This window comes from Chiloscyllium plagiosum, unplaced genomic scaffold (assembly GCF_037043375.1).
Source record: "Chiloscyllium plagiosum isolate Xiang-an unplaced genomic scaffold, Cpla_swu_hap1 HiC_scaffold_33, whole genome shotgun sequence".
Classification (NCBI taxonomy): domain Eukaryota; kingdom Metazoa; phylum Chordata; class Chondrichthyes; order Orectolobiformes; family Hemiscylliidae; genus Chiloscyllium; species Chiloscyllium plagiosum.
Genome location: NW_028270171.1, coordinates 56594618 through 56619181, shown reverse-complemented (window position 1 = coordinate 56619181; position 24564 = coordinate 56594618).

Below are 24564 nucleotides of genomic sequence, written 5' to 3'. Positions count from 1 at the left end.
CTTTCCGTTATATGGAGTGATCTCCATACCACAGAGAGAGTGAAGAGGAGTTCCACCAGATTAATCCCTGGGATGATGGCACCATGAGGAGTGAATGAAGGTTGATCTGTAGCGCTGTGAGAGAATAAGATGTGATTGCATTGAACCCTGAGAGGGATGGACAATCACTCCTTATATTCTAAACAGACAATGGGAAGGTGATAAATTCATGACTGTTATTTCACTCAGGATGCATGATTAGGGATAATTTAAGTGCCTGGGCGGACGTTCCGCCCACCCACACCAAGCCATACTCCTCATTGAGAGAGACGGAGAGGTCCAAAATTTTAATACACTCTCCCCACATTAATACAGTGCAGTTGGTGTGTGATCCTGCACTGAATGTCATATTATCCACCACCCTGACAGCAGCCACAATACCTTCATTCTAAAACAGTTAACTATTCCCAACAACTTCTGACCTTCATGAAGAACATGAATCTATCTTCTCGGAGATGCAAGGTACTTCCTTAAGGTTTAGACCAAAAGACTATAAGACATTGGAAAATAAATTAGGACCGTTAGCCCGTTGGGGCTGCTCCGTCATTCAATCATCCCTGATAGGTTTCTCAAACCCATTCTCCGACCTTATCCCCATAACCCTTCATCCCCTGGATAATCAAAAACTATCTGTCTCCGTCTCAAATATACTCAATGACCTTCCCACACAGCCTTCTGTGGAAATAAATTTCAAAGATTCACCATTCTATGGTTAAATAACTTTCTCTTTATCACTGTTCTAAAAAGTGTCCCCTTTCATCTAAGGATGTGCCCTCAGATTCTAATCCAATGGAAACATGTTATCACCATCCACTCTCTCCACGTCGTTCAGTATTCTGTCTATTACAAATATATTCCCTCTCATCCTTTCACACTTTATCAAGTATAGACCCAGAGTACTCAATCATTCCTCATGCACTAAGGTTTTCATTCCTATGACCATTCTCGTGAAATCATCTGAACACGCTCCAGGACCAGTACATCCTTCCTGAGGTATGGAGCTCAAAAATGAGCACAATACTCCAAATGTGGTCTGACCAGAGCCGTATACATTCAGTTCTTATGTTCAATTCTCCTCGTAGTAAATGCTCCCAATCATAATTGCAATTGCCCTCCTAACTACTGCCTCAACCTGCAAGCTGGCCTTGAGAGAAATCTGCACTAGAACTCCCAAGTCCCTTTGCACTTCAGATTTCTGAATTTTCTCGCCATTTAAAAAATAGACCATGCCTCTATTCTTCGTGTCAAAGCTCATGACCTCACACTTTCCAACGTTGGAATGTATCGGACTATCTCTTTACCTGTCCAAATCCTTGTTCAGCCTCTCCGCTTCGTCAATACGACCTGTCCATCTGCCTATCTTTGTATCGTCTGCAAACCTAGCCAGAGTGCCCTCAATTCCCTCATCTAGATAGCTAATGTAACAAGTAAAAAGTTATGATTCAATCACTGAGCATTCTGGATCACCACTTGTCACTGGCTGCCATCCTGAGAAGTGCTCTTTTATCCCCACTCTCTGCTTTCTGCTAGACAGACAAGCTTCTATCCATGCCACCACCTTGCCTCTAACACCACGGACCTATATCATACTCAGTAATCTCCTGTGTGACACCTTGTCCAAGGCCTTCTTGAATTCCAGGTGGATAACATCCATTGTCTGTGCTTATTCGAGCCTGCTCATTTCCTCTTCAAAGAATTCCAATAGATTTGTCAGGCATTAACTTCCCTTGATGAAATCATGCCGACTTTGCTCTATTTTACCAAACACTTTCACGTATTCAGAAATCTCATTCTTCACAATGGATTCCAGGATCTTACCCACGACAGAGGTTATTCATGGTGGGTTTTTTTTTGTCTTTTTCCTTATTCCCTTGTTAAAAAGGGGTGTCACGTTAGTGGGTTTCCAGTGCTCTAGGATCGTTCCCTACTCTAGTGATTGCTGAAAGATCTCCACGAATGCCTTCACTCCCTCTTCAGCTATCTCCCGTATAATACTGGGATGTAGTCCATCTGGTCAAGGTTATTTAACAGCTTCGGGTCGTTATATTTTTTTCTCGCATTTTCTCCATGGTGGTGGCCATCATACTCAGCTCTGGCCCCTCAGTCTCTTGAATGTTTAAGGTATTACTCGTGCCTTCCACCATGAAAGTTGATGCAAAGTAATTATTCAGTTCCTTGGCAATTTTCTCGTTCCCCACTGCTATCTCTCCAGTATCATTTCCCAGCAGTCCAATGTTCACTTTTGTCGCTCTTTTGCACTTTACATATCGAAAGAAACTGTTACAGTCTTCCTTTATATTATTGGCTAGCTTACCCCCATATTTAATAATCTCCCTCCTTATTTTATTTTGTTTGCCCTCTGATTTGCCTTTGTAAGCTTTCCAATCCTCAGGTTTCCCCCTGCACTTTGCCACATTATATCATTTCTCTTTTGCTTTTATGCTATACCTGACGTCCCTAGTCAGCTATGGTTGTCCCATCTTCCCAATACAAGCCTCTTTTTCCTTAGGATAAATCTCTGCTGTATCCTGAATTACTCCAAAAATCTCTTGCCATTGCTGTTGTACTGTCTTTCCTGCTGGGCCCATCTCCCAGTCAATTCTACACAGCTCCTCACTCTTGGCTGTGTAATTGCCTTTATTCAGCTGTAATACCGTTACTTCTGATTCTAACTTCTCCATCTGAAATTGCAGAGTAAATTCAATCATATTATGATCACACTCAGGTTAAGCTCCGCTCATATAGTCTGCCTGCACAAGCTGCTCCAAAAAGCCATCTCGTAAACATTCCACAAATTCCCTTTCTTGACAACCACTATCAATCTGAATTCCCAGTCCATCTGTAAAGTAAAATCCCACATGATCACTGTAACCTTGCCTTTCCTACTGCTGCCTCACAGCGCCAGAGACCCGGGTTCAATTCCCGCCTCAGGCGACTGATTGTGTGTAGTTTGCACGTTCTTGCCGTGTCTGCGTGGGTTCCCTCGGGGTGCTCCGGTTTCCTCCCACAGTCCAAAGATGTGCAGGTCAGGTGAATTGGCCATGCTAAATTGCCCGTAGTGTTAGGTAAGGTGTAAATGTAGGGGTATGGGTGGGTTACGCTTCGGCGGGTCTGTGTGAACTTGTTGGGCCGAAGGGCCCGTTTCCACACTGTAATCTAATCTAATCTAATCTAATCTAATCTAATCTAATCTAATCTAATCTAATCTAATCTAATCTAATCTAATCTAATCTAATCTAATCTAATCTTTCTAGATCCTGGTGTATCTTACACCCCAGCTCCCTGTATATAACTCCAACTGCATTTTTTCACCTTTTTGATTCCTCAATTCTACCGACACAGATTCTACCTTATTTCATTTCTCATTATTGAGTATTGATTCAATTCCATTCTTAATACTGAGACAACTCTATCTCTCTGCCCAACTGCCTATCTTTTCGACAGGATAAATATCCTTGAATATTCAGCTCCCAATCCTGATCCTCTTGCAGCGATGTCAAATAATGCCCACTATGGATGAGTCACAAGCTCATTTACCTTATTCCATATACGAATGCATTCTGATATAATAGTTCAGTCCTGTATTACCCGTCGCACTTCTCATTGTCATTTGTTCGTCCAGCTGTTGGTACATACACGGACCCTGACCACTGGGTCATTTTCCTCCCGCTCCAAGTTCTGAAACCTAAATGATATATCCCAAACCCAAGCTCCATGTAGGCACCATAACCTTCAGGACTATGTTTTTAACTATACTATCCCAAATTATCCATCATTGGGCAGCATGGTGACACAGCAATGCTGCCTCACAGTGCAAGGGACTTGGGTTCATTTCCAATCTCTGGGCCCTGTCTGTGTGGACTTTTAATATTCTTCCTGTGTCTGGATTGGGAACATTGACTCTTTTCTCTCTCCACAGTACGTCTCTGTGTTTGCTACAGATTTATAACATCTGCTGTATTTTAGCTTTTGTTCGATGGAGAAATGCAGCAAATGTGACAGGTTTTTGTAATAGCAACCGTGGTTCGTGGGTTCCTCTGGGTGTTTAGGAATCTTGCCCGGCCACTTGTCTGAGTGCAGTGTCCCTGGATGCCCATTCAATCTCTCTCAGTTCCCTCAGTCCATCATCACGACATGCAACCTTTCCTTGTGCCACCCCTGGGACTCCCTACGTCATTGCCTGTCACTGGATACTCCCTTCGCAGGACTGTGCACACAACGACACTGGGAACTTTCTGACCCGCTGGGGATGCTGGGTAACGACTCTGCCATCGCAAGGAACAGAATACCTAGAATCCAGTTGAATAGCAAAGCTGAGTAAACAGGCTGAATTGCATCCATCTGCTCTGACATTTTCTAATCTTCTGTTTATCCTCGGCCATCTGCAAATAGATGGCCCATATGTATGCCTTGTCAAACAGGTTTGGTGACGGGGATATCAGATCCGGTGGCCATTGGACTGATTCAGTGGTCTCACTTTCCTGACGTCACACTTAAGTTTTTATTATCCAGTTTAAAGAGTTGCTGGAGTTGTGCTGAAAGGATACTTGAATTTTGGAGACATTAGAATATGTCATGTGCGAGTGAAGTTAGGAATCGTAAGGTAGCACAGTTAAATACACGATCAAAGTGCTGATCGGTGAGACAGCACTTCCGATATGTGTATCATTGGGATTCCTGAGTCGGTAGGAAATACACAAAAAGGACGGAATGAACCTGAACTGGCAGCAATTTACGATATGTGGCTTATTGGGCTTCACGGGTCAGTAGGATACACACAAGAAGGACGGGATGCACATGAACTGATAGCAATCTCCGATATGTGGATCATTGGGATTCCCGGGTTGGTAGGATATACACAAGATGGACGGGATGGACCTGAACTGGCAGCAATCTCCTGGTAGGCAGGTTTGCTAGTGTCCTTTACGTTTTTTTAAACTACCGTGTGGCGGCGGTGGGGAAGGGGTGTATGGAACCACAGCAGTAGGTCCACAGGTACAGTAACTGAGGAGGAGTTGGAGACTAATCCCAGTACAGCTAAGACCAACAAAAAAACAGAGGGTACTGAACACAGTGGCCTGGCAGTCTGAAGTGTGCCGATTTTAATATGAGGAATCTGTTTGTTTGAACAGATATTTCCATGTCGCTGCATGTCAGAAAATAGGAAGAGATAATGGTTAATTGTCCACTGTGTCCTTCACTGGACCTGCTTGTCTCTCCAGGCACCAAAACTTGTTACTGTGGGTCAGAGAACTTCAGAATTAGTACAACACGGGGATCCAAGATGGCGGCGACCCAGCAAGTCTGAGTCTATAGAGCTCCTCCCAAGACTTGGGTAAAGTGGGTCACCTAACGCCACCACATTCACCAAATCCTTTAAATTATCTGTTTAATTTAATTAGTTGCTTAGTATTAAACGTAAACCATCTAATCTTTAGTAAAAATGACAAAAGGGAAGTGAGCCCGCAGCTCTCAGCAAGCAGGACCCCTCCCCCACCCTCTCCAGCTGCAGCAGAGGCGTCCAAGCCGCCCCGGGGGACTTACCTACGGTGACAAGCCTTGTGGAAATCATCTCTAAACCCGATGCGAAGATCAACGCTTTCATTGAAGAATCCCGAAGTAGATGGGACTCACTCTCGGCCGCGCTGCAGAAGCACGACCGAAACATCCAGGAAATTGAGCGCCGAGTCGGAGGGGCGGAGCTCAAGGCCGCGATCTCCGAAACTACAGCGCATTCGCCGTGGAACAGGTCCGAAAAACGAGGTCATCGAGAAAATGTTCGTTTGCTGGGCCTTCCCGAACGGGAAGAGGAAGGGCAGCTTACAGTGTTTCTCGAGCAGTGGCTACCACAGCTTTTAAATCTGTAAGCTGGATCAGGCCAGGTAAGGGTAGAATGGGCCTACCGGGTCGCAATACGTGAGCCCGGCTCGAACCAGCGCCCGCGCCCGGTCCTGTTTCGGCTGCAGAGCTATAGGAAGAGGCAGATACTCCTAGAAGCTTCTCGAAATCTTGGAAAACATTCCCAAGCCATGATCTATAAAGGATCCAAGATCATGTTATTCCAGGAATTTTCCTCAGCTCTGGTACGAAAGGGGAAGGCATTCGATGAGGCGAAGAACTGTTTAAAGGACTTAAGTATTCAGTACTCCTTACACTACCCAGCGATGCTACGCTTTAACCATGAAGGATCGGTGTATAACTTCGGATCGCCAGAAAAGGCTAAGGAATTCATGGACTCTTTTAGATAAATTGTAAGAGATAATGGATGTTGGTTTGCCTTTCCCCCACTCCGGTTTATATCCGCCATTTTTTCTTTTTTCTTATCTTACCGTTTAATATTATCTTGGGGGGGTGGGGAGAGGGATTTATTTATTTGTTCTCTATTTAACGATTTTCTCCGCCCCCCCCCCCCGGGTTTTTTTATTATTCTATGTATGTATGTGGGTATATATGTGTGTGTCTATATATATATATATATATATATATATATATATATAAGCTGGGGGGTTTAGTTAATGTTGGTGGGGGAGGAGGTTACCTTATTCCATTTTACCTCTGTCTCTAGGAGTGGGGTTGTTTTCCCTTGTTATTTTGTATTATTCTATTTAATTATTATTTGTTGAGGTTGTAATTTTATAGTTATATATGTTTATACATGGTATTAACATTACCAAATATATCCAGGTGTTGGTCTGTGTGTGTGGGGTGGGGGTGGGGGTAGGGTACTCACTGTTAACTCTAGCTTTGTATTTTATCTGAGTTCTCCTCATACTATTGAGGAGCGCCTGGGTCAAGGGCGGGACATTGGTTGGGAGAGGATACGATGGACATTTGGAAAGGAAGTGACACCGCCTGGGAACAAGGGGGAAAATCTTCATTTAAATACGTTTTATTTTTTTATTATTTAGAAATAGTTTTATTATTATATTGTTGTGAGTGTATTAGAGAGCCTTTATTTCTGTGAATTTTAAATGCTCTATGCTCGAGATGTTCTGGATAGGGTTTCCTGAAGAAGGGCCTGTGCCCGAAACGTCGAATCTCCTGTTCCCTGGATGCTGCCTGACCTGCTGTGCTGTTCCAGCAATAAAGTTTTAAATTTGATCTCCAGCATCTGCAGACCTCACTTTCTCCTCTGGATAGGGTTTCCCCTCTCGAGGGTTCTCGGATTTGCCCCGATGATTATGGTTGATCAGTCGGTTAAGTGGTGCACCTGGAATGACAAGGGGAGTAATTCGCCAGTCAAAAGGAAGAAAATATTATCAAATCTTAAGAAAGAAAGAGTTGATATAGCTCTCCTTCAGGAGACACACCTGTTGGATAAAGAACACTTGAAATTATGATAGGGTGGATTTGATCAGGCCTTTTTTTCTTCTTTTAGCTCAAAAAGTGGGGGAGTTGTTATTCTTGTTCGGAATAATTTCCCTTTCAAAATCCTAAATCAGATAAAAGACGAATCTGGACGATATATTTTGATTAAAGCCCTTATAAATGGAGAGGAATATGGAATTTTAAATTTGTACTGCCCCCCGGAACACCCCTTTAAATTTATAATGGAAGCCTTTTCAAAATTGATGGCTCTTGGTGCCCGTCATACAATTATAGGGGGAGACTTTAATTGTATGATGGATCCGTAAATAGATAGCATTCCCAAGAGTACTGCAGGAGTATCTCCCAGATCGAGACAATTGGTGGATCTGAACAAAGAATTAGGATTCGTAGATGTATGCAGATGTCTTCATCCACAGGGCAGAGATTTTTCATTTTACTCCAATCCACATAAATGTCATACCAGAATTGATATGATTTTTGCCCCCTCGTTTTTTTTTTAAATTCCATATCATCCTGTAAAATAGGTAGTATAGCAATTTCCGACCACGCTGCTGTATATATGGAAATCAAGGCGAGGAACAACGGGACACCTCTCTGCATTGGCGTATGGACCCCTTCCTGATGAAAGACAGTAAATTTGTAAAGTACTTCTCTCAAGAATTTAAAACATTTTTAGAAATTAATTTAGGTACGACAAGCAACCCATTAATGATGTGGGAGTCCATCAAAGCTTACGCGCGAGGTTTGATCATCTCCTACTCAGCGACCCAGAAAAAAATCAAAGGGAGAACAACAGCATCTGCTCGAAGCTCGCTTAAAAGCAGCTGAAACAGCATACGCTGATATACCTTCTATTATCAAATTGAAAAGGATTACGGCCTTTTGGACAGCTCCAAACACCACGCTTGCCCAAATGGCTAAGAGAGAAATATTATTTGCAAAACAAAGCTTGTATGAATTTGGCGACAAACCGGGGAGATACTTAGCATTTCTTGCAAAGTAAAAAAAGGCCCCTCAAACTATTACGTCTATCAAGGAAAGCACGGGTATTTTGACTCATGATCATAAAAGGTTTAACGCAATCTTTAGAAAATGTTATTCTGATTTATATAAATCGCAGGATTATGAAGGCAGGACTAGGAGGATGCAATCATTTTTAAAAATTTTGACCTTCCCGGACCTAACTCCGGAATAGGTATCGGTCTTAAATGCTCCCCTAACAGTCCAAGAAATACTTGACGCAATCTGGCAACTTCAGAGCGGTAAGGCACCTGGCCCAGATGGTTTTCAAGCTGAATTCTATAAAGAATTTACAGGAATATTGGTGGGTCCGCTTATGGACATGTATAACTACGCATACAGGCAGGGCTGTCTCCCGCCTTCGCTGAAAGAGGCAAATACTCTCTTATCCTTAAAAAAGGAAAGGTTCCAGAAGGTTGTACGTCATACAGACCAATATCCTTGCTAAATTAGATTTTAAAATCCTTTCTAAAACGTGAGCATTGAGACTAGAAAGGGTACTGCCACATATCATAAAGGAGGATCAGACGTGGTTTATTAAGGGCCGTAGATCATCCAATAATATTATAAGGGTTCTGAATGTGATTCAAGCCTGATATCAGGGAAAGATACCAGGAGTAGTAGTTTCATTAGACGCGTAAAAGGCATTCGATAGGGTTGAATGGTCCTATTTGTTTTACACATTGGATAGGTTTGGCGTTGGAAAGGTGTTTAGCAAATGGGTCTCAACATTGCATAGTGATCCCAAAGCAGTTGTAGTTACCAATGGATTAGGTTCGCATAGCTTCAGTGTGGGTCGGGGCTGCCATCAGGAATGTCCTCTCTCGCTATTGTTATTTACGCTAATAATTGAACCACTAGCAGAAGCTATACGGGCTGATCCTAATATAACGGCCCCGAGGATTGGTACAGGTAAACATAAAATTACCCTTCATGCAGATGATGTTCTTCTATTCCTCAGTAATCCTCTGAGGTCCGTACCTCGCTTAATTAAAATTAATTTCTCAAAATCGGAGGCTATGCCAATGGGTAGCCTTGCTATGATACCCCACTTAGTGGACGGATCCCACTTTCCCTTTCGTTGGTCCCTGGAGGGTTTCTTATATTTAGACATTTTTATTACCCCAATATTTGGTCAGTTATACAAGGCTAACTGGAAAGGATAAGGCAGGACCTCCAGCGATGGGGAGACCTTCCAATTTGTTGGCTAGGTAGAATAGCACTAATTAAAATGAATGTCCTGCCCGGTCTCCTGTACCCTTTGAAAATGCTTCCGGTGATGCTGCCGAGCCTGGCACTACGTAAGTTATATGGCTGGTTGGAGAACTTTATCTGGAATCATAGACGGCCCCTCATTAAGCTGAAGAAGCTATAGCTTCCACAGGTAAGGGGAGAATTGGACTTCCCAGATTTTAGGAAATATCAGTTAAGTTCCCTCTTAAGTTACATAGCTGATTGGGTCTTGTCTGACCCGCAATCAATCTGGCTGAACATCTAGGCTTCCCAAGTAAAATGTTCATTTATTAACCTTTTATTTTCAGACAAGAGGAAAATCATTACAGATCACTGTAAAAACCCTATAATACTAAACACAATTAAAGCTTGGAAGATAATGCGGCAAAATGAGGGCAACTCACATAAGACATCGCCCTATGCTCCGATAGTGGGAGCATGGGGATTTCAACCGGGGTTTACAGATGCCACTTTTAAACTCTGCAGATCCAGGAGTATCTCATGTCTAGGGGACCTATTTAAAGATGGGGTCCTGATGTCTTTTGAACAGCTGTGTCAGAAATTCGGATTACCGAATGGAGACATCTTTTGATACTTCCAAATTCGAGATTATATACAGAAGAAGACTACGTTATTCGATTGTCTTTATAAATCAGATAGAGAATGTAGAGTACTACGACCAATGGGGGGATCTTCTGTCAGCACTAATTATCATTTCCTACATGATGAAGTATTGGGAGATATGGACAATCTGCTTAAGACATGGGATCAGGATTTGGGACTAGAAATCTCTATAAAAATGTGGAATGACATTTGGGAAAACGCCAGAAGAATCACCATCTGCAACAGAACTCAGGCTATCCAGCTGAAGATACTTCATAGGGCCCATACAGCACCGGGTGATTGGCAAAATTTAAGGCAGGAGCATCTCCAATGTGTCCAAAATGTAAAATAGAGGTGGCCACTCTTGTACATTGCCTATGGACCTGTCATAAGATCTGTAGATACTGGCCTAAAGTAGCAAGTACCCTGAGAGAAATTTTAGGAACGGAAATTAAACTGGACCCTGTATCTCTCCTTTTGGGCTTTTCAAATTTACCCTCCCTGGATATGCACGGGGAGAGATTATTTTCTATTCTCTCTTTCTGTGCAAGGAAAAATATTTTGGTAAACTGGGTGGCTGCGGCCCCCCCCCCCCCCCCCCCCCCCGGACTTCCATATTGGCACAGATTAATTATGGAACGTATTGCCCTTGACTTCCTTACAAATATGGTGCACCGAAAGACCGAATTATTTCATAAAATATGGCAGCCATTCTTGAATTACATAAATACAGATATTTTGGCTATCCTAACAAGGACGTTTATTTAATTGAGATTACAAACCTGGCTGGTCCGAGGCCCCTTGGTAGCGGAATCCCGCACGAATATGGGTTTTGTTACTTTTGATGTTAACACATTCTGAGCATGTATCTCGCTACCCAATTTCTGTGTTATCCATTGTTTTTTTTTCCTTTCTCTTATTTGAATAATGTAAGAGACTTAATTATACACTCGTGTTAGTTGTAGGTTAGTTTAGTAGTTTTCTTTTCTCTCAGAATTTTCCTTATGTTGAATTTTGGTTATCATTTATTTAAGATTTAATTGTATATCAATGTTTGTACTTGAAAGTTTTGTTTATATTGTAATCGTGTAAGAATGTTAAATTTCTAATAAAAATATCTATTTAAAAATGGGGATGATAAACTGAGGGACTAAACTGGGCAAACAGTTACAGATTGTGATTCAATACAAAGCTCCTTCTGTCCAGCTGTGATCTACAATACCACATGAATTCCCAGTTTTCAGCTGCGATTTCTGCAATGCATTTCTTCTGTCTGTCCCCAGTTCACACCGAGACCCATTCATCCATCACCCCTTGACCTACTCTGGTTTCTGATGTAGTAACACTTCCATTTTAATATTCTCATTCCTCTGAGTGTCTGTCCATGGTGTCACACCTCTTGTATTTTTTTTCAAAACTCCTAAACATATTCCGTGAGGCAGCATCATGGCTCAGCGGTTAGTGCTGCTGCCTCACAGTGCTAGGGACACAGGTTCGATCCCATCCTCTGGCGATTGTCTATGTGGAACTTTCACATTCTCCCTGTGGGTTTCTTCTGGGTGCTTTGGTTCCCTCCTACAAACCAAAAATGTGCAGGCTAGGTGAATTCTAATATTCAGGGATATGTAGGTTAGGTGCATTAGTCAGAGGTAAATATAAAACAGGAGAATGGTTTACTCTTCAGAGGATCGGTGTGGACTTGTTGGGCTGAAGGGCCTGTATCCACACTGCAACGACTCTAATTCTAACACTCATCTGAATGTTTTCCCTTCCAGTCGTACCACTTTCGGTGTTTAAATTGAATGTGCTTCCCTCTGTTTCTTTCCATGGCTTTTATTAAGAACTCTGAAGTGTCAATGATTCCAGTCTTATGTAGTTTCAGAACCAAGGTATTTGTGCACCTTGTGTTATTTTTCACTTCCAAGTGTATGGCACTCCATGTGGGTCAGGACATTTGAGCAGCTTTGACACACATCTTTGAACATGTTCAAAACCAGATATGTCTGGAGAAACTCAGCAGGTCTGGCAGCATCTGTGGAGACAGAGAAACAGAGATAGCGTTTCAAGTCCAGCATGGCCCTTGTTCAGAACAGAAAAGGGCTCCTTATTGCCTTGGCAAAAGTGGACGAGGGATGATGGGAAACAGAGCATGTGGAAGTGCAATGGCACAGAGGAATGGACTTTTAATTGTGGTGAAAGAGAAACAGATGTGAAATGGGTGTAAATTAAAGTGTACATGGGAGAAATGGGTTGCCTCTATTGAGTGCAGAATAAACAAGATACAGACGACATCATTGGGAGGCCAAGATCATTGTTAGGCCAGGAAGCAGAATGCATGAAAAATGGAGAACAACCATAATGGGGTCAGACTGTGAATTTGGAGTTGTATATTGACAACTACAGGCTGTAACACATCAAAGTGTAAAGTGAGATGTTACTCAAGCTTGGGTAGTGCTTCATTGTAACATTGCAGCAGCTCAGGACCGAAATGCTAGGATGGGAACAAGGTATATTATTGAAATGGGAAGCAATGAGGGGGTCAGGGTTATTCCTACAGACAGAGTGGAAGTGTTCCTCAAAGCAGTCTCTGTTTGGTCTCCCCAATGTCAAGGAGACTGCATTGTGAAAGGAGACCGGATTGAAAGAGTAAAAGTAAAATGCTACTTCACCTGGGAGGTGTGATTGGGACCTTGGACAGTGAGGATGAAAGAGGTGAATGGGCTCGTGTTGTAGCTTCTGTAATTGCATGGGAAGTTGTCATGGGGGAGTGGGGAAGTGTTCGGGTTGGTGGAGGGTGTCACAGAGGGAATGGTTTCTGTGAAATGCTGACAGTGGACGCGAGTGGAAGATGTGTTTGATGTTGATGTCCTGCTGGAGGTGGTGGAAGTGGCGGAAGATGAGTCCGTGAATGTGGATTCTAATGCAGTCAAGGGGAGGTCTATCATTGTTCTGGGAAGGAGGGAATGGAGTGAGGGCAGAAGCGTGGGAGATGGGGCAGTTACAGCTGAAGGCCCTGTCCACCGTAGTTAGGGGATTTCTGGTTTGAAGGAAAAGGAGGTCACGTCAGAAGAAGATCACTGGAATGTGGCATCATCAAACAGAAACAACAGAGATGGAGAAACTGGGAGAATGCAATAAGCCTACGCTGATCATGTGTTTAGCTACATGCAGAAGATCCCCCTGAACTATTTAAAAGAACCCATGTAGTTAAATTGAGGATTTCTGTCTGAGATCTGGTCTGAAGCGAGATGTCGATATAGACTGAGGGGAAGGTCCGTGCTTATACGTAGGCAGACATTCAAGCAGATATCCCATAATGCTCAGCAATTATTGTTTCTTTCAAAAAGATGGACTCCATAAGAAGATGAAGTACCCATGGTTGACAAAGGTTGGCAAGGATACTATTGATGAGCATTAGTGTAGGGCCAGAATTAGGATGTTTATTCTCGGGACCATAAGCAGATGCTGGGCATGACTTTAAGTTGTGCTTCCTGATTATCCCCAGAAATCCCTGCCATTGCTGCTCCATCCTCTTCGCTGCTCCTCTCCCCTTCCTGATTCCAGGTTCTCCCTCTCAAATTACTGAGTACATTTTTTTTACATTATGATGCCTCCCCACTTCACTTGAAGCTCTTTGATTGAGTCTACTTTCCCTGCATTAGCATCAAGCTGTGTTTTGTGCTGCCACTTTGCCTCTGATCTCAGTGTGGCTCGGCCTCACCATTCATGCTGCTTTACACCTCCCACTCACATCTCATTCTGGAAAGTTTCCTTCTTGGAGTAAACCTTATTGAAAACACCTCTCCCCCTTTGCACTGAATTCACACTGTGATCCAAATTTCAAAAGGTATACTCAGACTTCATCTCACCCTGCTAAAGGCAAACGCACGCTGTCCGTGTGGTCTAAGAATTCTCTTTCTTACATAGATCTGATCAAAGATAAGTTTTCACTGGAGAGATCATCACCCCCTTGAAACAAAGAAATTCAGGTGTTTGACTTCCTATTGATACTAGTAAGAGTTTCATGCTGCCTTAGTATTGTAACGTGGAGAAAAACAAATCACAGTATGAAGTTTTGGTCTGAGTGTTGTTTACCTGTCATTTTGAATATTGTTTCAATTTTGCAGTGCTTATCTTTAAATGCTTGTTCTTGAAGTTATTATCAGATGGAGTGTAGGAGGTTGAGGGTGGCACTATAGAAGTTGTTGTGGTTCTGTTCGCCGAACTGGAAGTTTTTGTTTCAAACGTTTCGTCCCCTGGCTAGGCGACATCATCAGTGCGTGGGAGCCTCCTGCGAAGCGCTTCTTTGATGTTTCCTCCGGTGTTTATAATGGTCTGTCCCTGCCGCTTCCGGTTGTCAGTTTCAGCTATCTGCTGTAGTGGTTGGTATATTGGGTCCAGGTCGATGTGTTTGTTGATGGAGTTTGTGGATGAATGCCATGCCTCTTGGAATTCCCTGGCTGTTCTCTGTCTGGCTTGCCCTATGATAGTAGTGTTGTCACAGTCGAATTGATGTTGCTTGTTGTCTGCGTGTGTGGCTATTAAGGATAGCTGGTCGTGTCGTTTCGTGGCTAGTTGATGTTCATGTATTATAGAAGTTTATAAAATCATGAGAGGCATGGATAGGGTGAATAGCCAAGGTATTTTCCACAGGATAGGGGAGTCCAAACATAGAGGATAACGCTTTCAGGTGAAAGGTGGAAGATTAAAATGGGACGAAGCGGCTACGTTTTCACACAGAGAGTGATGTGTGTATGGAAAGAGCTGCCAGAGGAAGAATGGTAAATCCAAGTACAGCTACAACATTTAAAAGGCGTTTGTACAAACAAAGGAATAGGAAACGTTTAGAGACACATGGAAAAAATGCAATCAGATGGGACTAGTTTACTTTGGAAAACCTGGCCAGCATGGACAGGTTGGACCAAAGGGTCTGTTTGTGCGCGATATGACCGTAAGAATCGAGAAAGCGAGGTAAAGGGAGGAAAAGATACGATGTAAGCAAATTAGCAAGAAATATAAAAACAAGCATCACAAACTTTTCTGTGTACATAAACAATGTTCAAGATGACTGTGTGACCTTAGGTAGAAATGATGTCAGGAACGCATACTGAGTCCATTTGGAGAATGTGACTGAGGAACTAGCTATAGGAAACAGGCAGATAATTTACACCAGTATTTTACATCATTCCTCACAGGGAAAGGCAGTGTAAGTATTTCAATGATACAAACAAAACTGTAATGGGAGGGAAGTGCTTGAACCGTCTCGAACTGAAGGAACAAGGTTTCTAACAATCAGATAAGAACAAAGGTAGACAGATCAGCAACAATTCTTAGTTGTTTTGAAAAGAAGTGGTCATAGTCTTGGGATCATTGCACCCTCTCTATCAGACATTATTTCTGCTGTTTGTTAATGTAAGCAGTAAGTACAGTAGCTTTGATGCATTGTCATCAGATTCAGGTACATAGGTTTCTGACGCTGGCATGTTCTCCCACACGCATCACTGTACCATAGATCAGCTTCATGGTAATGTTAGACTGAGGGATTATCCCGGGGAAAAAGTTACAGATTGTGGTTGAATATAATTCTGGTTTTGTTGCTGCTGCTGCTCCTACTGCTGCTGCTATGATTTGCAACATCACATGAATTCCCAACCTGAGCTGCAATATCTGCAATACAATTCTGCTGCCAGTCCTCAGTTCACACCGGGACCCATTCACCCATCACCCCTGTACTCCATGACCTATCCTGATTCCTGATGTGGGAACGCTTTTTTTTAATTCTCGTCCTATTAGCGTCCCTTGATGATGTCATGCCTCCAATTTTGCGTTCCTCAAACGCATTTAACATTTTCATCTGAATCTGAATCATTTCCCTTCCAGTAGTGCCATCATCCGTTGAAAGTGAAAGTGTTTCTCTCCCTCACCATGATTCAGAACTCAGCCTTATGTAGTTTCAAAACAAATGAATTTGTGCACTTTGCACTATTGTTCACTTCCCGGTGCATGGAACTGCATGTTGGACCGGGCGTTTGAGCACTTTTGACACACGTGTTTGAAACTTGTTCAAGGACACTAAACAGGTCTGGCAGTGTCTGTGGAGTGAAATCAGAGATAATCTTTCGGGTCCTGTGACTGTTCTTCAAAGCTCTTGGTGTCTGCAATAATTTTTGTTTTTGTTTCGTACTTCCAGTATCCACTGGTCTTTGCTATATTGAAAATAAGTTCTGTGACCTTTCACTTTTGAACGAACTCAGTTGGTCTGGCAACGTCTGCAGAAACAACGAAACAATGTTAAACTTTCAAGTCCAATGTAAAACTGCTTCAGAAAGGGTTGGAAAGTGAGCGTTTTAGCACCTTGGTAGAGGTGGGAAAGAGTGTTTGGAGGCCCAGTGCAAAAGACAAGTGGGCTTTAAATTGTGGTGAAAGAGACACAGATGTAAAATGAGTGAAAATTAATGTGCAAGTATTAGAAATGGATTTTTCTGTTGAGTGCAAAATAAACAAGACACAATCGTAGAGAGCCCAGGAGGGAGAGTTTATGAAAAATGAAGATCAGCCATAATGGGGTCAGCCTGTGAATTTATGGATTTGAATATTAACCCCTACAAGCTGGAACGTACCAAAGTGTAAAGTGAGGTGTTACTCGAGCTTGGGTTGAACTTCATTGGAAAATTGCAGCAGTCTGCACTTTCTTAGCATCCATACAGTGTGGAAACAGGCCCTTTGGCCCAACTGACCATCTAAATTGTATCTTAACTAAACCCATTCTCTACCCTATTACTATACATTGGCCCATGACTATTGCTCCTAACCTTACATTCGTGAACAGTATGGGCAATTTAGTATGGCCAATTCGCCTAATCTGCACATCTTTGAACTGTGGGAGGAAACCGGTGCACCCAAAGGAAATCCACGCAATGTGCAATCCCCACACAAGCAGTCACACGAGGCTGTAATGGAACTCATGTCCTTGTTGCTGTGAAGCAGCACAGAAAAACGACTGAGCGAACGCTCCTTCCAGGACTGAAATTGTATAAGGCCACAAGACTATTGGAGCAGAAAAGAAGACGTTCGGTCCATCGAGTCTGCTCCACCATTCAATTATGACTGACAGATTTTCAACCCCATTTCCCTGCTATCTCTCCGTAACCTTTGATTCCGTTGTCAATCAAGAACTTATCGGTCTCTGTTTTAAATATACTCAACGATCTGGTTTCCACAGCCTTCGTTGGTAAGGAATTCCAGTTTCACCACTCTCTGCTTAAATTTCATCTTGTCTCCGTTTGAAAGGGTCTTTGCTCTAAGCTTGTGCCCTCAGGTCCTTGGCTCTTGTACCAGTACAAACGTCCTCCCAATGTCCTCTCTGTCCATGCCATTCAGTATACTGTGAGTTTCAATCAGATCCCTCCCCCCATCCTTCTAATCTCCATTGAATATAAACTAGAGTCCGCAAACGTTCCTCATGTGTTAAGCTTTTCATTTCTGGTGAACCTTCTCTCGAAACGCACCAAGTTTATTACATCCTTCCTAAGGTATGAGGTACAAAATGCTGGCGATGTTGTCTGACCAGAGACATAGAAAGCGTCAGAATCCTTACCTTTATAGTATAGTACACTTGAGATGGATGAGAACTTCATATTAGCCTTCTTAACTACTGACTCAACCTGCATGTTTCTCTTAAGCGAATCCTGGACTTGGAATCTCAAGTCCCTTTACACTTCAGATTTCTGAATATTCTTCCCATTTAGCAAATAGTCCATGCCTGCATTCTTCATAACAAAATGCATGACCTCACACTCTCCCACATTGTATTTCATCTGCCACTCCTTTTCACACTCACCTGAACTTTCGAAATATTTCTGCAGTCTCCCTGCCTCCTGAATAATACACGGTCCTCCACTATCTTTGCGTCATCTGCAAATGTAGCCAGAATGCCCTCGGTTCTGCCATCCAGATCATTAACCTCTAAAGTGAAATGTTGTGGACCTAACACTGACCCTTGTGGAACACTACTAGTCACCGGCTGCTACGTTGAGAAGGACCATTTTATCTCCACTGTGCCTCCTGCCAGACAGCCAACTTTTTATCCATGTTAGTACCTGGCCAATTACACCACTGGGCCTTGTCTAACTCTGCAGCCTCCTGTGTGGTACATTATCAGATGCCTACTGAAAGTCCACATAGTTAACTCTCCTTGGCTCTCCTTTATCTAACCTGATTGTTACCTCTTCAAAGAATTCTCATTAGCTTCAGAGCAAGGTAGATTATTGTAATGGCGAACAATCAGAAGATTGGGGTCATTCACAGAGACAGAGTGGAGATGTTACTCAAAGCAGTTTCTGTTTGGCCTGCTAATGTGAAGGAGACTGCATTGTGAGAAGCAAAGACAGGAGACTGGATTGAAAGAGTACAAGTGAAATGCTGCTTCACTTGGAAGTTGGATTGGGGCCTTGGACTGTGAGGAAGGATGAGGTCAATGGGCAAGTGTTGCAGCTTCTGTAATTATAGAACATAGAACATAGAACAGTACAGCACAGAACAGACCCTTCGGCCCACGATGTTGTGCCGAACATTTGTCCTAGCTTAAGCACCCATCCACGTACCTATCCAATTGCCGCTTAAAGGTCAATAAAGATTCTGGCTCTACCACTCCCACAGGCAGCGCATTCCATGGCCCCACCACTTTCTGGATAAAGAACCCACCCCTGACATCTCCCCTATACCTTCTACCCTTCACATTAAATTTATGTCCCCTTGTAACACTCTGTTGTACCCGGGTAAAAAGTTTCTGACTTTCTACTCTATTCCTTTGATAATCTTATAGATCCCTATCAAGTCACCCCTCATCCTTCGCCGTTCCATCGAGAAAAGGCCTAGCACTCTCAATCTATCCTCATACGACCTATTCTCTATTCCAGGCAACATCCTGGTAAATCTTCTCTGCACCCTCTCCAAAGCTTCCACATCTTTCTTAAATTGAGGCGACCAGAACTGCACACAGTACTCCAAATGTGGCCTAACCAAAGTCCTGTACAGCTGTAACATCACTTCACGACTCCTAAATTCAATCCCTTTGCTAATGAACGCTAAATGGAAGAATTAGTACAGGGATATAAGTAAGTGGGAGATTCGGTGCACAGTGCCATTACATTGGAAAACTGGTGTGAATGTCAATATATTAGAAAATTGGAGCACAGCATGTCTAAATTGGCGAGTAGGGGCATGGAATCAATAAAAAGAAATGTTGTAAGCATTGGTAAATTGGAGATTCAGTTCAGTGCATCACTAAATGAAAACAATTCATCAGGGCACCTGGACGTGGAAGAAGTGTTTCCGGGAAAAAATAAATGGAAGGAATTGATGCAGGGCAACAATAATTGGAGAATTCATGCAGCTGCCTTTAAATTGGTCAGGATAATACTCAATGGGAGAGTTGGTGCAGTTTCAGGATTTGTGCAGGATTGGTAAATGGGACAAATGGTGCAGAACAGCGGAGCCATAAAAAGCGTCAGACAATCACAGAGATGTACAACATGGAAACAGACACTGCAGTCCAACTTGTCTATGACTCATAGAACATAGAAATAATTGCATGGGAATGGGCCATGGGGGGCAGTGTGGAAGTGTTCGGGGTGGTGGAGGGTGTCACAGAGGGAATTGTCCCTGTGAAATACTGACAGTGAACGGGAGGGGAAGATGTGTTTGATGGTGTTGTCCTGCTGGAGGTGATGGGATTGGCGGAGGATGATTCTGTGAATGTGGATTCTAGTGCAGTAGAAAGTGAGGACAAGGGGAGATCTATCATTGTTCTGGGAAGGAGGGGACGGAGTGAGAGCAGAAGTGAGGAAGATGAGACAGTCACAGCTGAAGGGTCAGTCCATCAGAGTTAGAGGATTTCTTGTTTGAGAGAAAAGGTGGTCACGTAGGAAGCTTCCCACTGGAATGTGGCATCATCAAACAGAAATCACAGCGCCAGAGAAACTGGGAGAATGGAGTCACTCTCAGCTGATCATGTGCGCATCCACATACGGAGGTTCCCCCAAATGATTGAAAAGAGCCAGGTATTTCAATTGCCGATTTATGTCTTATATTTGGTCTAAAACAGAATGTGAAACTCGACTCAGATGAAGGTCAGAAGATGTGTGGGGGAGACATTTAAGCAGGTACTGCTTAATAACGCTCAGCAATGATGGTCTCTGGTCAACAAGAAGATGATATGAAGATGTGAAGACGAACCACCCATGATGCACAAAGGCTGTGAAGGATACTAATCACTTACAAACTGAAAAATTCAGATTGGCGAGCACTAGCGTCGGCCACATTTGGGAAGTTTATTTTTGGAATCAGAAGCAGATTGTATAAAACAAAATACAAAGAAAAATATTCCAAAACTGGCAAGAAATATAAAAAATAACTGACCGCAAGAGTTTTCCCCTATCGAATAAAACATGTTTATGATGTGTGTGTGACCCTTGGAAGAAAGGCAGGAGTGTATAGGTGGAACACCTGGAGGATGTGACAGGGGATTTGGTTTCAGGGAACAGGCAAAGAATTTAAAACAGTATTTTACATCGTTTCGCACAGGGGAAGGCGCAAAATCGAGCAATAATATAAACAAAATTGTAGTCGGATGAAAGTTCTTGCACTGTCTCTAACAAAACGAACAAAGATTTCCTCAAACAGAAAAGACCAAGGGTAAACAGGTCATCAGCAATTCATAGCTGGTCTTAATAGAAGTGGTTACAGAGTGTTTTGGTGGCACTGTGTGAAATATTCTATAACTCTCTGGATTACAGGAGTGTTCCAGCGAAACTGGAGACCCACAAATATGGCACCTGTCTTCAAGAACAGAATGAGTCTTCAAGTGTCTCGGTGCTCCATTTGTCTGAACAGTGGAGCATATTTGAGAGGATTAATGGCCTCTTGATGCACCTTCATCCTGAGTGATTTAAAAAAAGTAAATCTCTGCTCCTTCATCTGATGCCGAACATACTGGGATTTGCTAAAGATGTGAATTATTTTTAAAATTATCTGGGACATTGTACAAATGACATCATCCAGAGAATTCTACAAACAGCACTCATGAGAACATTTCATCAACATGTGGGGGTATTGCACAGGTGACAGTGAGAGAAGGTGCTGCATGCAGCAGTGAGAGTGATGGAGCCTTATTTGGTGGGTAGTTGCTGTTACAGATATACGGTGAGCGTGAGGGAGAAGAGAGAATACAGAGACCCTTATGCTGACAGATAGTTATTGATGCTTGTCGTATATTGCTGGATATTTCTTCAGACCGCAGATACTGCACAAAGCTGGATGGTGAGCTCAGACCATGCTCGGTGGGACTGGTGGTGCGGCCCCTCTGGGAAGAGAATGGTTCCGCTCTGTACAAGCTCATTCACCAGGATCTTCATGCCCCTGTCGACAAGCTGTGGTGTAATTTCCCCTTATCTGCCATGCTCGGGTAAACTGTGCAGGGCAGCTCCAATCTGAGAAAGCTCAACCGTATACCCATTGGTCTTTTCAAGATGGCAGCAGTGCCAGGGATCACGGAATATCCATGGGCGTACGGGCGATGGCGAGTACCTCCAGCCATGATGCGTGAGAGAATAGGGCTGGCATTGAATGAGAGCGACACCATGGAGTGGAGTGGGTAGTTAATGAGGTGAGTTCGATAGGATAGCACCAGCAAACTAGCTCTGCCTCGTGCAGACATTCCCTCTGTCACACTCAATGAAAATGGCACTGAGACAAATTATTGTTAGGTTCAGTCCAATGAGGCGAAGACTCTGCTGACTCTACTCACATTTACAAATCTGCAGGACAAATGCTTATTCAAACCTCTCCATCATCTTACACCAATATCCTGTTCATCCATCATTCCTTGAAACAGTGCACTGTTGGGCAGATAAGTAGTGGTCTGGTGAGCTTTAACCAGTCTTCGGTCCTGGACGGATTGCTGAGCAGTACACTAGTCTGGTCTACGCAGTGCTTCATGCTGAGCAGGTATCTCATCTGGGCATATACGTGTCTGGGCTAGATCTGTGAGGTGGATTGAGCATCCGATATAATTCCTGACATAGTTATCACTCCTCCAGTTCAGCCCATTCCGCTGGTAAATAGGAGGAGTTGTGTTTCAGATAGAATTTACTTGGTCAAAATATTCGACATTAAGCAAAACACAATTTATTCAAACACAAAAGACAACAAAAGGAAGATGAACTTGCAATGACGTAATTCTGTTGGAAAACGTAGCAGAACAATAGTTTATTTAACTACTATACAATAACTGTTCCAATATGGTATCATACAATAAGTGCACAAATGTCAAAAAACAAATTCAGGAAACAGATTGTCTGACATGCAATTCTCCAATCCAGGAGGAAAGAACATCAAAAGACAGTTCCGAGAGAAATCACAGAGAGAGTGTGTAGCAGCTGCGATAGTTTTCCTGCCTTCCAACCCTGCTGAAACCCGAGCTATAACTGGCAAAAGGTAAAACTAAGAATCCTGGTTCTGTGAGAGTTTGACCAACACTCCACAGGAACAGGCCGCAGCTTCAAGGACCACAAGGAAATGACTGTATCTACACCGTCTATGGCACTGTCAGTGTCTCTGAAAAATGCCTCAACCCACCTCAGCCGTTTAATGCTCGACAGATAAATGTCAAAGTTAAACATAAATAAATAAAACGAAAAGATGCAGCAGTCCTGGTGATCAGACACAAATGGCCTCGGGAGCTCAGCAATTCCTACCCTGCCAAAACACAGTAGAAGCTTCGAACTTCTGAAGAAAGGCATGATCTCTCTCCCTCACCTCTACATTTACAGATGGAGATATGCCATTAGCCCAATAATCAGTGATATCAAAATCCCACCCACATCAAGTATTATTGTGCTATGTCAGAGTTCCCGTGAAAGGGGTTAATTGGAACTGTTTGTTCAGTGACTGTGATTAATACCAGTCTCCCTGGGCCTAACTGGGTCACTGGAGGGTTTCCCTCTTCCATTATTAGGGGCGTCTTTCAACCTGTTACGCCATGTATCAGGGGCAGTGTCATCCTCACCAAAACTTGGATCAGCAGCTACAGAGAAAGAGAGAGAGTCCTGAATGTGAGAACATTAGAATGTTCCAACAATGGATCAGAATCTGAGAACATTAGACAGGAATATTCCAGCAATGGATCAGAATCTGAGAACATTAGACTGGAATGTTACAACAATGGACAGGAGTTTATCTTGGGGTCTTTATTATCTTTCACGGGATTGGGCATGGTTAGAATGGCGGATACGAGCCGGACTGATGATTATTCAAGCTGGGTACTATCCCATTCTCGCTATTATTGCTGTTCCTGGTAAGCTTATCTCTGTCAATTCTATCAGTGTTGCTGAATGTTATTGTTATTCTGGTTAATTATATTTAACAAATACATAAACTTTCAGTCACAAACGTCACATCCTTTTCATGTATTTCCAACCTACTTACTCGTAAACATCTGAGAAGGAAAAAGACTGCTCGGAACCTTGAGTCTCCATTTTAATGTGAGCTGTTTTATGTCTCCATATTCTCTCTGTCATCAAACCTACCAACACCCATCTACATAATATCCCCAGTTTCCAACTCTGCCTGAGTTCTGTTGCTGACTTCGCCATCATCTACCCCTTCGTTAACGACAGATTATGTGGCTCCAGTTCTCATCTGACTTCTCTTCCAGTTACAAATAGTTTGATCACAAACTTGCTCTGTAGTTACTTCACAATAGGGACTCTGTATCACAGTAATAACGTCACTGACCGTGTAACTCTGAGCACAGGTTATGGCTCGAAAAGCATTGTTTGAAATCTTACCAATGTTGATGACTAAATTTTAATTCCAGTGACAAAAATTGGAATGAAACCTAATTTCACTCATAGCAACCATAATCCATCAGAATTTCTTTTATTATTTTATAGGTAACCTTTGGTAAAGAAACCTAACATTTTTGCCCTATTTGGACTAACAGTCCCGTCAGACCCACAACAATGTGGTTGGCTCCATATTTCCTTGACAAATGGTCGCATGGTCAAGGGCAGTTAGGATGGACAACAAATGTTGCCTTTGCCAGTGATGCTGGCGTCCCGGGAAACAACAACATTAAAGGTGAAATAACCAAGGAAATGTGGATGCTGGAGATCTGAAATAAAATTCTCCACCGTCTGAAAGAATGTTGCAGAATCTCAGCAGGTATGGCATCTGTCGGGACTGAACGTTTCGAGTTCAGTGACCCTATCAAAACTGAATGCAACTGGAAAATAATAGAACTATATCAGGGATGGTTGGAAGGGAGAGCGGGAGGTTTGT